Source organism: Tauraco erythrolophus, chromosome 6 (assembly GCF_009769465.1).
Source record: "Tauraco erythrolophus isolate bTauEry1 chromosome 6, bTauEry1.pri, whole genome shotgun sequence".
NCBI lineage: Eukaryota > Metazoa > Chordata > Aves > Musophagiformes > Musophagidae > Tauraco > Tauraco erythrolophus.
In genome coordinates this window covers 14,447,965-14,466,206 of record NC_141470.1, presented here as the reverse complement: position 1 = coordinate 14,466,206, position 18,242 = coordinate 14,447,965, and positions in this window count along the sequence as shown.

Genomic DNA, 18,242 nt, shown 5'->3' with positions numbered 1-18,242 from the left:
ATCCTCTTATATTTCTGTTTTGGAAAACAAGGGTACAGGATGTCAGTAAAATTATATAAAGCTAAATGAGAAGCACTATTATGAATTATATTAGGAAAATAATACTATATCTTTCTTAATTACAGCTAAGATGTGATTAAATTTCTAAATGGGTCTTTTTGCTCTCAAAGGTAAATCCGTAAGTGCTTAACAAAAACGAATTGCTTACTGGAGGTCTTATTTTGGTCGATGTAAAATATTTTTATACAGTTGTAACTGAAAAGTGAGTATAAAATTACTGTAAGAGCTCCTCTGTGAGATTGCATGACTTAGGCATTAAGACAAAAGAGAATAAGTTAATACTGTATTGATATGTTTTAATTTTTTAAATAAGTATCCAGCTGCTGAAGTCGCGGTCATTAAAGTCAAACTAGTATTCTTCACCTTTTGATTATTGCAGGACCAATAACACATTTATTTTACCACTGGAGAATTTTCTTTTTTTCCCTGGAGAGGGCTACAGTGTTGTCTAGGAAAAAAGAATCTAAACAGACTGATTTAAATTATCTAACTTGTTTTGTTATTTTTAAGCTTTCTGGTTACTACAAATTCATTTGATCTGAAATAACTTCCTTTCTTCAGCATTGTTTGGTGTGCAGTGAAACAGGATATATAAACATTTTATTAAGTGAGCTGAACAGCTTTCAAGTTTCACTGAACTTTCTGCAAATATTCCCATAGTCTGTGCTGTAATTCCATTCGGTAATAACTTCCTACAGCAATAAGGGACTCCCTAAAGATACATTTACTTCACCTGCAGTAACAGAACAATAGCCAGACGTTTCCTCTCTTTTGGCAAAAGTGTGTTAGTTTCGATAGAACGCTGAACCGTGCCAAGACTCTCTATTGTTCTGTATACACACAGCAGGTAATGTTAGGAACCACGATTTTAGTGACAAAAAGGCAGGATTTGTAAAACTTCACATAGAAAATTGGTAAAAGCTGTATAAATGAAGAACTTTTGGAAGCTATATGCACTATTGTATAGGTTTATATAAGTATTTTCCTGAGTAATCTTTTTTCCTTTATTACATGGATAGAAAAATATATTCAAAACCAAACTAACCAGATGTCCAGCTATTAAACATTTATTCTAAAGCAAACTGATTCGGGTCATGTGACAGCGGGAAGGGTGGCATGGAACGGAGTTCCAGCTGCTCGCCAGCGCTTCAGGCAGCACAACTGCTACCGAATTCCCAAGGCAGCAGCACAAGAGGATGTCAGAGGCAGGAATAATCTCTAGAAAGGAGAAATGCTTACCGTGGAAGGAAGTCATTCACTTCCTTCCGAATGCTCCTGCTTGCCCTTTAGGCTGAGTATGAGCCCTCCGTAGGCAGGGCTAAAGCCAGTGAGTTTGTCATGCATTCCTGATTACATCTCAGTGTGTTGGTGTTAAAAAGCACCCGACCTGTTACCCATTGATGTATTTGAACAGAGAGTATAATATTTAAATACAAAATGAGGTAAAGGAACGGACAAGGCAAAATCACATAGCTTTTTTTCAGATAACAAAGGCATTAAATCAGAAGGGAAAAGCATTTTACATATATGTTGCCCAAATATGGCAGTCACTGAAATTAGTGAAGTTAGTGGTTTATCGGTCATCCAAAGTTGTTAGAAAATTTGAATCAAGGCCTTAAATGCGAGTTTCAGTAAATTTTAAGTAATGCGTAAGCATTATGTTGCCCTCTGCACCCCAGGAGATGTCACCCTGGTTATATTGAATGGTGGTACAGCGGCCTGCACAAAACGACCTGACAGTTTTAGACAGCTTCGTAGGAGAGAAAAATCCACATGACAAAAGGCTGCGGTGACACTGACGCAGTCAATAGACACAGCAGAAAAAACAGTGCTGAGCGACCAAGATGGTTAAACGGCTGTTTTCTCCAAGCTGTGTTATGAGACGCATCAATGAGGCGATGCGGGACACAACTTCACATTGATTTTTCCGCTGCTGTAGCTGATCCATTATTAACTCTCTGTGCTGTATCGATGCGATGCTTCTCTCTGTCCTCCCCACGCTGGTGTTGGGTGTCATTAAAAGCAGCAGGCTCAAGCAACGATCAGGCAGTAGGTACTTCCTGAGAGGTGTCACACCTGCGCTGTGAAAGCCTTTGCACCGGAACACATCGTGGGCTTTTGGTCACGCGTTGAGAGAGCAACTGGACAAATTCACGGACAAAACAACATTTCAAGCCGCCGTACAACATTGCTGATAGAATGTTGGAGCTAAGTGCAGCAGTGAAAAAATAACTAACCTAAAACATCCATATACAGTCTCAAGAGAAATTAATGATACTATTTTGTTCCGCATTATGTTTCCAGCGTAGTTCTAAACAGCATCTGACATCTGAGCAATGCCAGGCATTGCTCTGCAGAGATTAATATACAGGAACTAAAACGCAAGGCCATTACGCCTCCTCTTCTGCAGATTCGCCAGAGGAAACAACGTTCCACCAAGTCCCCTTTTGGGATACCACTCACAGTCGATTCCTTTGGCCTGTTTCTCATGCAGTACAGCTTCCTGCACTAAGTAGCTGTTTATATATAAGAATAAAAGTGTTATCAATTAATCTCCATTTTCCTCAAATAAAAAAAAAAAAAAAGATCCATTGCTTAGTACCTTGCAATTGTTGGGAGTTTGACTGTTACTACTGGGGGAAAGAAGTGGTCAATATTAGACTCAGCAGACTTGAAGGTACTATTTGTGCCAAAGAAGAAGGATGAAGTAAAGTTCACCAGCCAAGCAGAAGTCAGACTGCTCCTAAAATAGGTGGCATAAGCAAGAACGTGTGGTAACAAAAAGTGAGCTGCATTAGGCAAGTAACTCTCAAAGGTTTTATAACAATCCTATCTCTATTTAAATGAAATGTGGGACCCTGTAAGAAACTAAGGGCAGCAAAATCCTGAGACAGAAAGAATTTAATTTGTGCAGTTAGCTCCCTTTTTTGTATTGTATGGTGAATGTTGCTCAGTCTTCTAGGCCAACATGAGAGAGGGCAGATGTCTTCTGGAACAGAGTACAAGAATCTCTTAAAAATGATAATCAGAAGAATGAACTACAGAAGAAAGACCTTAAAACGGTGGTGTTCTTCCTTCCTCTATTAAAAGAAAAAAATCCCTGAAACACAAAAAAAAAGTCTTGTCTACTGTAGTCTACAAATACTGGAGGGCAAAAATGGCAATCACATTTGTTTCAGAAGACTCATCAATTTGATATGCTGTATTTAGTTGGACTACATTTACACCTAAATTAGTCTCAAGTCTAAAGTGGTCAATAATCACTTCACATGAGTGCCTCTCAAACTTCTGAAATCATTGATTTGTGTCTTTTGATTTTAATGCCACAAACCTGGATCTTAATCTCTAGAATAAAACTGGGTTTAAGTAATGGCCCAAACAGTCTTATCGCAGACTGACATACATACAAACATTTCAATTTCATGTACACGAACTGGTTTCATCAAAATAAGATTACTTAAGATTAGATTAAATTGGATATTGTTATAACACATTCAGGACTGAACATTGTGACTAAGTCTTTTTGAGAGCTGGCTTACTCTCTCAACAATGTGAACAGTCCATATTTGGATTTAATGCAGGTAATAAATTTACTTCATTAATAGAGATTTTATAAGGTGAAAAGACTACTTAATGGTAAGAATTCATGTACGACATTGGTCATATTTGATGACATTTTCAACTAGGTTAATATGGCATCAGATCATTATTACCCAGCTGGACTGAGTTGAGATAATGAACTAATTACTACTCAACTCAAGGTACCGACCCTGCCTACAAGAGGCAGGCCATTTCCTCCTGGCTGCAGAAGATGCAACAGCGTCCTTGGTGCCGCAGCCCAGGCTGGTGAGCAACAACTGGTGACCCTGATGTGATACATCTGAGACCCTGGGAAGCCCCGAGAGCCCGAGCCAAGAGAGCCGGAGCCAGAGCCGGGAGCCCGAGCGAGAGTCCTTCGGTGAAGAAGGTAAAGCCGCAAGCCCCGATGTGGTATTGGTGGGAGGGAAGCGTGCTGGAGTTGGATGAATGGGCCGGGTCTCTGCTCACCTTAAAGCCTTCGTGAAGACAAAAATAGTAAAACAAAAAGGGGGAATTATGGCATCAGATCATTCTTACCCAGCTGGACTGAGTTGAGATAATGAACTAATTACTAATCAACTCAAGGTACCGACCCTGCCTACAAGAGGCAGGCCATTTCCTCCTGGCTGCAGAATATGCAACAGCGTCCTTGGTGCCGCAGCCCAGGCTGGTGAGCAACAGGTTAAGACTGAGGGCAAAAATTTGACAGCTGCTATACACATATGTACTTGTCTTTAGAATCATTTAAAGATGATCTCAGAAGTACTCATAAAGAAAAAAATATTATTTTGTATTTAGTACTGTAAATAGGAAAAAAATAACGTCTCTATAAATGATGCCAACTTCCTTTCCTACTCTTTTGCAAGTTCTCAGCAGAGGTGCAGACATTTATTTCTCTATGATAGCCTTGCATTCATGTCGCAAAAGGCATTTTTTAGCATTTTTTTAAACTACTGACCAATTTAAAACATAGGAATATTTTGTCATGGAAAATCTTAACTACACAAATTTTTAAAGTCGCTTTCTAATTTTTTAAAATCAATAGCTTTTGTGAACTGACATCATTTGTCCCTTTCAGGACAGGCCTTCAGGGCCACTAACCTTGTTTGATCATCAAAGCTGGCTGGGAAAGACCAGGAAATGCTGAAAGCAGGCTAAAATAATCCCTGTGGAAAGAGAACTGGAGAAAAGAGTCTGGTTCTTTCTGTACAGTCCTGGAACAAACAAGGGGCACAAGTTCAACACAGTAGAGCTGTTGTAGCGTATCCTGGTCATGGAAATAGTTTTTATTTTTAAGTTCTTCTTTGAATAAACCAAAAATATATCTAGAGAGAAATTCACATGGATATTATTGCTAGTTATTTCTTAGACCTGAAATATATTTCTTTGTTCTGAGTGAGGAAGGGTTTCTGTATAATAGACATTAATCGTCTATTATACAGAAGAAATATATATTTTGAGCTGTAAATTGCTTGCCAGCCTAGGAGTTATGATTTAAACAGAGTACATGGTATTGTCCAAGTCATCAAAAGATAACTGAAGAACTATTATCATAATTTATGGGAGTATTATGAAATATATTACTGGAGTTTTATGAAAATCTGTTAAGTTTTTTATTTAAATGAAGAAGAATGGCAGTTATTATTTTAAGGTTCTGAGGATAAAAGATCAGTTCAGTGTGCCTATAGCTCCATAAACTCTTTCAAATATCCTAATTGCTACTGTTGACTCATATTGTTGGCTTTATTAGTGACTGAGTATATCTGAATCGAAACCAAAGCATCGTCAAACATTCAGCAGTGGATATGTAACATTTTGAGACTCTATGAATGATGCACAAGTTCGTGTATGAACACTGTATCAGTTATATTACTGATGAAATTTTTCAAAATTTCTACCTATGAAAGAATTTTGTATAATTGGAAGTAACAGATAGAGTGATACAGTAATAAAGCCTTTGTTATCCATGAAAGCACTAATGGATCCCATTTCCTTATGACAGACATTATTGTCATATTAAATTAATGGCTAGACAAAGTATTACCTTCTTAGTTATGCATTTATATTCCATAAATATTTTACAATGAGTACTTATATGTAGATCACACAATAAAACGTTCACAATATTTTTGCCCCACATCTATTATTGCCAAAAGTTTCTGCTTGAAAAATGGAAATACATACAGAAATAAATTTGCCAGAGCGCATTAACCTAAGTAGTTTAAAAAAAAAAAAGAGAGAGAGAGTGATTTACTATTCCTGACAAGACCTTAAGAATTTCTGTGACACTTCTTTCAAGTGGCATTTTCAAGTTCTATGGGAGCGTTAAACTTATTGTAATAGTTACTATTTAGGCAACAATTGTGGTATTTGCGAAGCACACTTTTCAAAAAGTGACTCAGCCTATTCTTAGCATGGATCCAGCTTTTGATTAGGAAAGACTACAATACAGAATTAATATGCAGGAAAAAATAGATGTTCGAGTAAGCTTTAGTCTTAAAAAGTCTTGCTGTCATCAACCAGGTTTTTTCACTCTTTGCCAAGCTCCTAATTTTGCTACATGGATTTTAACAGCTTTGCTGTCGTGCATATCCCTCTTTTGATAGTACAAATTTCATTTGGCACTGCCGTCTTTATTGCATATATACCTAAACTAACAACAATGCAAGCAGAAATCTAAGCCTGTCCTGACAAATGTGAGAGAGCTTCTGGCAGCGTAATGTGCATTGTCTGCAATTGTTCTGACAGATCACCGAGCTCAGACAGTGCATCATACGTGCTTAAATTATGAACAAATTCCATTGATGCAAGGATAATTCTAAATCCAGAGTGTTTGGTGCAACCCTTGGCTTCTAAGCCTGGTCCGTGGAAGGATTCAGTGATGGGCCTGAAGGGCTCTAAATTAATTCCAGACTGCCTCGATATAACCCTGCCTTGAAACTAGCTAGTGAGTATCTAAAAATCTCTGCAGTAGTTATTAGCATATCACTATATAGTCAACACATCTGCACATCTGGTTTTGATTTTAAGAAGTATATATCAAACAAATTTGTGACTACAGATGTCTCATTCACAACAGATTCTGTGGCACCAAAATATTTTTAAGCTCTGTTTATCACATCATTAAATGAACAGGAATAAAAATTCTTCAGACAGAAGGTATTACCAAATGGAAGCTTTCATACTTGGAATAGAGATATTAAAAAAAAAAAAGTAATAAAGAGCGTGAAACTGGAAGACTATCTTTGGATTTGTATAGACCCTTTCGACTGTGTTACAATAATTAATAAAAACAGGAAGGTATTTTCCAGGCTGGAAATTGAATACATACCTTAGGATTTTGAAAAATGACCATTGATAGAGGCTATCAATTTTTCGTTTTGCAACTTGAATTGCATTAAGGCAATACAATTACCAGAAAGCCCTGGGTAGCTCCTTGTTTAATAGTGAGCAGCGAATATGAATGGATTTGTATTTCTTTTCAATATTGTGCAAAATCACATCGGTGAAAGTTACAAAATCAGCTGTTCTCAATCAGAATGCTCCTTTTATCGAATTTTGTATTCTCACTATTAAATTTACACAATACTCAGCACACGTTATTTAGATTAGCTTCAGACAAAAATAGTCTTCTTACCACTAAAGCAAAACATTAAGTTAATTTGTTTAGGATCTTATCCAAAAACCACTCATACAATGCAATTTGAAGTATGCCCTGATACTGCTTCCATATCAATAATTACCAGTCTTCACTCAGGTATATGGCTTGCCCTTTCACAATGTAGCTTTCTACTGAAGTGATATCAATATATATTTCTAATGCAATTCACTCATTAAACATTTCTTCAGAAGGAATTTTAAAATCCAGTTTCTGAGTTACAACCTTTACATCATTATCAATATTTTTTTTTTTTCCACTGACTTCAGTATAGCCACAGTTTTACTTAGATCTTGAACAGGTAGTTGGTACTGTCAAATTTTAAACAAGAAGGCATATAAATCACAGTTTATTTCTGCTTTTATTGGGTGGGTATGTCTGTATATCTCCAAATTTCCTATTATAGCATTTACGTTATGAATTTAAAGGATTAATCTAGATACAGGTTGTCAGCCTGCAGCAACATATTTGTGAATGGGCTTCTGGGTTTTGGCCCAAATCTGATTAGCCACAAAGAAGGAAAGAAATTAAAAAATATAATGGGAATTGACAGAATAACAACTTTATTATGCACATTTGTATTTTTACAAAATGTTTTAATTATACGGTGTTGTGCAACTGTAGCATGCAAGTAAAAAGTACATCAGTACTTCATTGCTTAGGAGTGTTTTACCTCTCCTTTAAGAGACTTTTGAGCATTGGTATCAAATTGACCAACTTTCTCTGGCTTCCAGCCAGGGAAGAACTTGTTATACAATCATTTTTACAAAGTGAAGTGAATGTGAATCTCATAGTATTTTTCCCTGCTCAGGAAATGCCATTTCTGAAATTGCACTGCTGCATGTACACAGATCACCATTTTCAGGTCTTCTCTTTAAATAGTTGATAACAGTTTTAATATATATCTAGCTTTGCATGTGTTCTTCCATACTTTTTCTTTCTTAATGGATACCTATTTCCAAGATGAGTATTTTTTATGAAGGACCTGTGATGAACATTCACAAGCACTTCGAAGCTCAAGTACCACTCAAAAAATGTTCAGAAACAGAGGAAACAACTATGATATTCAGATCCTCCTTGAAAACTAGTACATAAAGGAGAAAAAAATATTAACAGACTCTTTAAGATACAATTACTATAGTACCAACAAAAACAAAGCTACCAGCCTGGAAGTGCAGTGCTGAAACAGCTGTCAAATAGATTGAGCTGATAGAGGAACTCAGAGCCATCCAGGAAAGAGCAGAATTCCAGACAACGAGGCCAAGGAAAGAAAAATTGGCTTTTCTGTGTATCACATGGCAAATTAAGTCTACTTGGCCAAATAAATTTGCCTTTTATTTGTTCTTCTATTAATTAGGATATTTGCCTGAAGGGGAAGGGAATCTCTGAGCATTGAAAAAAACAGGACTTCAATAATGAAGTTGAACAGAGAACTTCAACAGAAAAGTTGAAATTAGGTCAGATCTGCCTTATGCTCATCCTTAGCTATCAGAATGATCATCATTATCCTATTTTATCTTACAAAACAACTCCAAAGATTAAAAACCACATCCATGGTTGACACGAATGCATCTGTCTCCTTCAACAGTTGATTACAAAAGGGTCTGGAAGACATCCTCGAGTAAAAAGGATGGCATTTCCTATTCACACCCATGGGAAGAATAGGCCTTGGTTAACTACATTCTTGTAGAAAAGTCTCCAGAACATTGTCATAGACTTCCTGCTTGTGATATGGATGCTTGAAAAGACCTGTTTCCAGCTCATTCAAGAACACAGGCAGATTAGATACCTGATATACTATACTTCTGGGGAGGACAGCATACCTCCTTCCAATCTCAAGTCACCCAAGGACAACTTCTAGCCAAGACAGCAAGCATCTGTTACAAAGACCTGGAAGAATGGGTAATTAGTAGAACATTCTAATAATAATGTTGCCGAGACTCAGCCACAAAAAGTCTATACTTCTAAAAAAGGGCAAAACTTCATTAAACACCCAGTAGAACACTAAGCTATTTCCTATGGCTTCTGCTTGCTTCTGGTATGATGTTCCAGCTCACACCCCTCTGTGGTCCATAATGCTCCTTTAGAACGGATGCTAAAGAATCTCCTTTATAATTGTTTTATTCTCCCTAGAAACACAGAAGCCAAGAAAATTGCCCAAGAAATAAGGAGGAGGTGAAAGCACAGACTGCTGTCCCTGCTGCGTCAAATGAGGCTTGCAGGATTGTTCCAGATGACATATGACCCTCTATAATTGGATGGTCAAACTTCTGGCAAAAATCTTTGGGCAGTGGTCTGATAAAGGTCACCAGATGGTCAAAGATCTTGTGGATATAGTTTGAGAAGCACACAAGGTAGTTCCAAATGTGGAATTGAAATGAGGCTGAAGAGTCCAGTCTTTTATGGAGCATGAGTAGCTCAGGAGTTCTTAGAAAAGTAGCACTGGAAAGTACTTATGAAGCACTGAGGGAAGGTGAAGATCTAGACCACAGGGAGATCTTTTCCTTAAGAACATGATAATATGTCAAAAGCTTGTGTTAGGGGTCTCTGGAAAACAGGTAGTATGATGCCGCAGGTCTGACAAACTTCTCCATTGCCAAAATGGTCATAGAGCTGACCCACTACTAAGGTCTTGCTCAGGAATCAGAGGGTCCCGGGTATGGGGTTTTGTTTTTGTCTGGAGTACAGCTCTTTCCCATCCTGACTGAAACAGGGTGTTCAGAAACAATTCTCTAGTTGTCTTGATGGGATAATCAGCTATTTTGATGCTACTTCGTCCTCAAAAATCCACAAACCTAATTAACAAATACTCCTGAAGCAAGTGGTAATGATCCCAGTGGGCAAAAAGACAGTTGCCCAGGAATATGGGCTATCAAAGCAATGGGAATGATTATCTGAGATAAAGAAACAATTGCCAAATCAATGCACCTCTCAAAATCCCAAAGCAGAACCTAAACAAAGTGGAATAAAAATACCAGCAGTAGCTAAAAATCTCTTAGCTGTAAAAAAACTGAAAAAGTTTCAAAGTTGAGAGTCAGCTTTCCACATACCACAGGTACTGTATGAAATGAGGAATCATTTCGATTCCGTAGACGTTTAAGAGTAATTGAGTAGAAAGAGGATTGTGCTTATTGTCACATTGACATTACGCAGGGGGTTGATACTGGACATGCTCCTGCTGCTATCAGGAAGGTTGTCTGACCTATAGTGCCGGGTACCGATACACTCTCAGTGTGAAAAGAAACATAGAGCAAGAGAATATTGAATCCTTATGTAATTCAAACAAAGTATATTTAGCTTACTATTAATCATCAAGGAAGCTTTTTAAGAAAGCTAGCCCTTACAGAGTCCCATAGCCTGTCTATATGGAAAAAATGTAAAAGGGGGAAAAAAGGTAGGGAAGGAAGAAAACCAGAAGACATTTCTTATCAGAAGAAACAGCTTTTGACTCTTGGAACATATTGTTTGCATTTCCATGTCTAAAAAATTTATATTTGCATTTGTGAACTGTGTTGAGTGATTAAGTAATTAACAATACATGGCAAGTACCTAATTCTATTGGTTAAGGTTCACATAAGTTAAAATTTCTACAAGTCATTTTGTCACTTAACTTTCCAAGTAACTGGGAAAGCATAGCCTGACTTCACAAAGATCTTACAAGATGTCATGTCCCTTTATAAAAATAGTTTATATATATAAAATCTCTATTAAAATATAGTTACATAAACTATATAAAAAAGTTTAATAGTTTATATCCTTTATAAAATATTATATATGTTTCAGACTAACACAAACAGAAAACAAATGTACTTGTGCATACTGCTCTGGCAACTGGAATCTTGTTATCTTACATATAGTAAAAGAAACTATTATATACTTATTTCATTTATGTCCCAAGTCAATATATTTCTATATCTGTAGCTATAAAAACAAAGACTTTTAGCTAGACCTCTCAGAAGCAAGATGCTGTTTATAGATCATTATTGCCTAAAGCCTCAGTATAAAAAAATGTATATTAAAGCAGCATTCCTGCCTACCGCCTCTAAGGCTCTTTTATTTTGCTGGGTAGCGTACAGAATCGGGCCTCTCAACTCAAAATCCAAAAATTCCTTACTTATTTTAATTTACACGCCAGATTAATATATTTTACAGCAATTCAATGTTTTTCTATTCAGAAGTATGTTAATTGCACCATTAGTTTTGGTACAGACCTATTTGTGTAGGAGACTTGGCTGGGGAGGTAAAAAGGATACATCCCAGGATTTCAGTTAACACCATAACTGCCCCATGTACATTTCGACAATTTCTAAACTGTGAAGTATGCAAGTTGAGTCTGGAAAATGCTTATCTTTTTTTCCCTAATATAGCAGAAAGCATTGAAAGTTTAATGAAACATTTCCTTCAAACTAGAATGCTGTTTTCCTTCTTCCCTCAACCCCTTCAGAACTTGCATGAAAAACACATCAATTGTGCAAAGGGGATGTTAATAAATAAAAGCAAAACTAAATGTATGTGTAAAGGATAGATTCCTCACTTTCAGCATTAAAGAAAGCAAACATGCCAAGTATTGAATATTTTAAGGAATAGGGCTATTTAAGTAACTTCACAGTAAGATCAAGGCCAGAACTGAGGAACATAAAATCTTGTTTAAATCCAACTTTTAACAATACTATCTGACATCTGATGTTCACTTTTTAATATAAAAGAGCCTTGGAATTAACAGCAGCCATATGAATACATGATGTAAGCAACTTCAGTTAAAGTATGTCACGCAGCTTCTTTGGTACTTGGCTAAGCCTCTGGTACAGAGCTTTTTTGTAATTTTTATATATCAGATAATGAAAGCAGTGTGTAGTGTTTTAAATCCAAAAGGTTGCATGCATCTAGGAGACCGACATTTAGGAAACAATACCTTGCAATAAGCCTTAAAATAATTAAGTACTAAAACCCAAAGTGGCCAGGAAGCACAAACTTTTAAACCATTATCAAGCATACATTGGTACTAAGCAGTAATTATTATGAATTTTAGAGTCTTTGTAATTAGCAGCAGTCACAGAGAAACAGATTACAAATGCACAAATTTTACAAATCAGCAAGTAAACAATAATAAAGGGTATTACAGGTACACATTCACTTCATTTACTAATTGTACTTTGTTCACTATGCTTTTTTCTCTAGCAATATATTGGCATAATATTCACATTTAATAAACATTCTAATTCTAGTAAAGAAGACATTTTGAATATAGCTCGACAAATAATCAAGTAAACATAGCACTGCAGTTTGTTGTAGATCAGCACTAGCAAACACTGTATCAGTGACATTTATTATGTGATATCTATTCCTCTTGAAAAAATGATTTGAATGCTAACTAAATAAAAACCTCTGTAACTCACTTCATGGTCAATGTTATGCTAACTGTTATAAGAAAATAAGATACATGCGTTTCATGTAACTTGCAATTAAGAGAATCATAGAATGGTCTGGGTTGGAAGGGACCTTCAAGATCATCTAGTTCCAACCCCCCTGCCATGGGCAGGGACACCTTCCCCTAGATAGATTGCTCAAAGCCTCATCCAACCTGGCCTTGAACAATTCCAGGGATGGGGCATCCACAACTTCTCTGGGCAACCTGTTCCAGTGCTTCACCACCCTCACAGTAAAGAATTTCTTCCTTGGATCTAATCTAAATCTCCCCTCGTTCAGTTTAAAGCCATTATCCCTTTTCTCATCAGTACACACGCCCTTGTAAAAAGTTTCTCTCCGGGTTTCTTGTAGGTCCCCTTTAGGTACTGGAAGGCTGCTAGAAGGTCTCCCTAGAGCCTTCTCTTCTCCAGGCTGAACAGCCCCAACTCTCTCAGCCTGTCTTCATAGCAGAGGTGCTTCAGCCCTCAGATCATATTGTGTCCCTTCTCTGGACCTGTTCCAACAGCTCCATGTTAGGGGCTCCAGAGCTGACCGCACCACTGTAGGTGGGGTCTCACGAGAGCAGAGTAGAGGGGCAGAATCACCTCCCTCAACCTGCTGCCCACGCTGCTTTTGATGCAGCCCAGGATACGGTTGGTTTTCGCTTGTGCTGCCAGCGCACATTGCCGGCTCTTGCTGAGCTTCTCATCAAGCAACACCCCCAGGTCCTTTTCCTCAGGGCTGCTCTCAATCCATTCTCTGCCCAGCCTGTACTTGTGTTTGGGATTGCCCTGACCGATGTGCAGGACTTTGCACTAGGCCGTGTTGAACTTCATGAGGTTCGTACAGGCCCACCTCTCCAGCCTGTCCAGGTCCCTCTGGATGGCATCCCTTCCCTCCAGCGTGTCCAAAACACCACACAGCTTGGTGTCATCTGCAAACTTGCTGAGGGTGCATTTAATTCAAGTGATATCAGTGATACTACATTTGAGGTAACATTTTTACCAAACGTAGTTAAAATTCCATCAAGGTTGAACTAGACAGATTTTCAGGTCTCAAAAACCCTCAAGATTTTTTTCCATGCTTCCATAAACTGTTACATAATTTCAACAATCATAACAGGAATCATCATGGAATGGTATAAATGATATTGCAAATATATGATAAATAATAAACCAGTTAATGATGTAAACTTAAACACAGTAATTCACTGATACAGTGCTTGAGTTTGTTATATTAAGCATCAGTCATTGCTACCTAGTTATTACTAATTGAGCATAAGTACAAAGATACCATAATGTAAACTTCTGGGTTTTATTAATCAGCTCTAGTAAAACCTGTTGCTGTGTCCAGCTCACTCTCTTTCAAGGTCCTTCCGTCTCAGGTTATTGTTAATTCAAACACAAAAACTCCAAAGCAACGAAAGAACCCTTCTAAGTGTGTTGCTTTTGTTATTGCGGGTCAATTATTATTCTTTTGTTGCAAGAAAGATCCAGTAAGTGCACGTGGCTGATTGTTTCTGCATCATTACTTTGTACCCCAGTATGCTGGGGTACATTTAACACATTTAACACATTTTAGCTATAAATAAGCACGTAAAATTGAATCAACAGAAGTTAAATACACTTGCATTATCTAGATTCAGAATTTGTAAAATTTCCATAGCATGTTGCTAACAGTAGAGGAGAGAGGCTTTTCATGATGGACTAGTCTTTGCTGCTTGGGTAAACCCCACAGAGATCAGCAGTGTTTTCTAAAAGATCCTATTTATTCTTACTCATAAAGAATATCACCTGACAAAAATGAACATCTTGGAAATATTTAAATACATTTTTACATCCAACTGTTTTTCTTCCTCCTATTGTAACATCATGCCTAAAGGCAATAAGCAATAGTTTTGAGAACAAGAATAGCTGAGTTAAATGATCAAGCCACTTCCCTGTCACTCGACTTGTGAAGCTGCTGTCTGCTTTACCTACATTTGTTTGCCTTTGACAACTAAATACAATCCCTCCATGTATGTAAATAATCATGATGTATCGTTATACCATACAGAGGAGACAAAAGCAGCAAACTCATCAGAGTTACAAAAACATTTCAAGTCTTTAGCTGGTGTGCAGTTTCTGATGTGGTAAGGTCAGGCTCCGAGTTATCTTAAGCCCAAAGCACTCCATAGGTTCTGCTTCCAAAAAACCGTGAATAGGGAAAGGGAGCAGGAGCTTCAGCCAAGATGCTAAGAATAGGCTGATAAATCACTGCAATTGTACGCAGTATTGATTATGAATTCCAAACAGTCCTATTGCATTATATGAGGAAGAAAAATAACTTTTAGTTAAATAAGTTGACTTAAATAGGAAAAGTTTACTGAGACAAGTTATTTGAAATTGGAACACTGTGTGTCATGACTTCCTGGACAACATAGAAGGCTCAGGTTATGTATGATGAACAACTAGGTCTCAACAATTAATAAAAATAAAATTAACCTAAGAAAGGCTGGTGCCGTGTTAAGGTTTTAGAGGACAGACATAAACCACAGAAATTTATCATTTTAAAACCAGATGAATTCTGTCTCCTACCGCAATTTATTCCTGTCTGCTTTTTTACTCAGATGAATTCCTTCTGTGGTTAGAATGACAAAATACTTCCACATTAATGAGCTAATTAGCTTAATTGAATAATTTTGCTATTTTTTTAATCTCATGTTGAATCTCCAAAATAAATACTTACTAAGTCACAATTACAGGATTCTGTTACACTTCTCGTTTTTTCTGGGGGGCGAGTTACATTTACATGTTTTGTTCTGGAGATTTGCTTACATAGACTGCTAGACCATCATTATTTTGAATGCTAAAACCAAATTAATCCCCAAACATTTTAGAAATCAAGATACTGATACATAATACTTTATGATCATATTTGAATTCTTAATATTCCAGATAATAAATTTTTTTTTATTCAAGAGGTAAGATATTGTACACGTTTCGACATACTTTTCTGTCAAAGCACCATTATTCAGACATCTGCAGCCTGATACTTCAAGTCAAAAGTTTCAGTTTTACTTAATTATGAACAAAAAAATACTGAATGTTACTACTGCTTTCTTTTACTTTTACAATACTTACCATAAGAAAGCATTAAATATGATGAACTTCTGAATAACTAAGGTCTATAAGTGTTTCATACACATAACTGAATGAAATAACACAGCCAAACAAAATAGTTGAGATGATACTCAAGCATGTGCTGAAACACAGGCCAGACCCTGAAAAGGTATAACTTGGCACAGTTTCTTTACTGGGTTGTTTTATCCCTGCTAACAATATAATGCAATTTTACCAATTTAACACAATTTAAATGAATGTTAATTAACAAGGACCTGTCTTAATGATTTAGAGTCAATAAAATGGGTATCTGAAAGACATGGAAATAAGAGAAGCTGACTGCATGATTCAGCTCACTTCCCCCCCCCCCAAAAAAAAAAAAAATGACCTGACTTGGAGTGATCTTGGTCTTTTTCAGAGTATCTTTATGCATCTGATGCTTATGTGTCAAGTCAGACTTCTCTGAAAAACCAAACCAGCTCCCTAGTTAGATTTAATCTTTAGCACTATTAATGAGCAGAGTCCATAAAATGCCTCTATTTCAATTCAAGACAGAAATTTCAATTAGCAAGTTAAGGACTGAATTACCATTGAAATATTAGTATGTATTCTTAAGTTTAATGCTATTTCACCAGAGGTATAGAGTTTGTAATAAAACATGATTCAGCATAAAGTAAACTTTTTATAGAGATGCTACATAAGAAGAAAGTCACCTATTTTCTGTTTTATTATTAATCTTCAATTTTGCTTATACCACAGGATGACAAATTGTACATGGATAATAGGCTTTGAAAAAGTTAATTCTGGCAAAAATTCAACATTTGACAAATTCCTGCATTTTTATTTTAAAAAAATTAACCTATCTTGCTATTCTCCAAATAAGCTTATGTAAAAAAATCAGTACCATATATAATTACACAGTTCCCTAATATCTTAAAACCAGAGTTTTGACAGCTATTTGTTTAACTTAATGGGTTTAACAGCCCATTATGTTTATTTGTGTTAGGAAATAAGCACCCAAATTCATGGTCCGTTGGGGAAAAATGCAGCCAAAGACATCCTCATTTATTTATATGGGTAATTTCTGAACAACTTTTCAAATATTTTTTTTAATTTATACATTATATATTGCATTAAAATGTTTTTAAAAGTTATGCAATTCCACTAAAACTTTCCATAAAGATAATATGAAGTGTTAATGTTACATGAAGGAATATGCAGATTCCTGATATACATGGCCTGACTATTGAAATAACATCAGCATGAAGAGATTCTGCTTGTAAAACATTAAAAATCTTTGTCTATCGACAATTTCACCTTTAAAGTGAGAGCTAGGATATGAGCAAAATACATTTCAGCTGTACAGATGCAAGTCATGACATGCTTTCTGGAGATGCACACGTTGGTCCATTTCAGAAAAGCCCAAGTTTGTTCAGATAAGGAGGCTGATTGCTTAGATTCAAAAAATACAGTAGTAGAAGCATCTGGATACAGTACCAGAAGCCAGCATGCTGCTGTTTTCTTCAGAAAAACAGAAGTATGGACACCAGAAAAAACTTGAGAGACCAGATAAAGATTTGTGTCCTTCTTCTAAAGAGTTAGAGTTTAATTAGGTTGATACAATATTTCTGCTGCTCTCTGATTGTTCCTCAAAGTTTGTCACTGCTGGCTACAGCTTGGATAATTGCACTAATATCTTCCTTTGCCAGAAATGGGAAATCTCATCTAACAATGGCATATCACAGCACTTCTATCTCCCTAGTGCTATCACCCACACTTCTTAAACTGACAAATGCTATATCCTCTAGAGCCATCTCATCATGCAAGGAACAACTTTTTTCCACTACTCCTTTCCAGCTTTCTTTGCCGTGTGCCTGTTTTTGACAAATTAAAAGATGTAATTTGTAGCAACTCGGTCTCTGCTGCCACATGATGAAGGTCAAAATGTTGTGACTTTGAAACGGTCTGCTTTGCTTAATGTGGAATGCAACTGGATCACTCTTTCCCACCCTTAGACATGACAAATACAGTACCACCACCTTATTGCATGTATACTGACATCACGCATAGCGAACACACTTGCACAACAAGCCCCTTTTGCCTGTATTTTTTAAATTCCTTTAGTAACCACATCTCAGTATCCTTCGGTCGTTTGTTTCCGTGATGTGTGGTTGCCTATGAACCACCGCAGGTCTCTCTACGCCTTTAGCGCTGAGGACATACAAACATCTTAGCAGCTGATATCATGGCCTGCTTTTAAAGGACAGCACATTACACACAGGTAAATAAATACGAGATCATCCAAGCAGCTCTAGTTGCTAGCTGCAGCAAGTTTCTACAGTTCACCAAACAGAGCAGCCACAGTGCTTGCCACAACACAAACTTAGAAAGACAATACATAATGCTGCTCTTTCTCCAAACATCCATTCGAGTTTGGT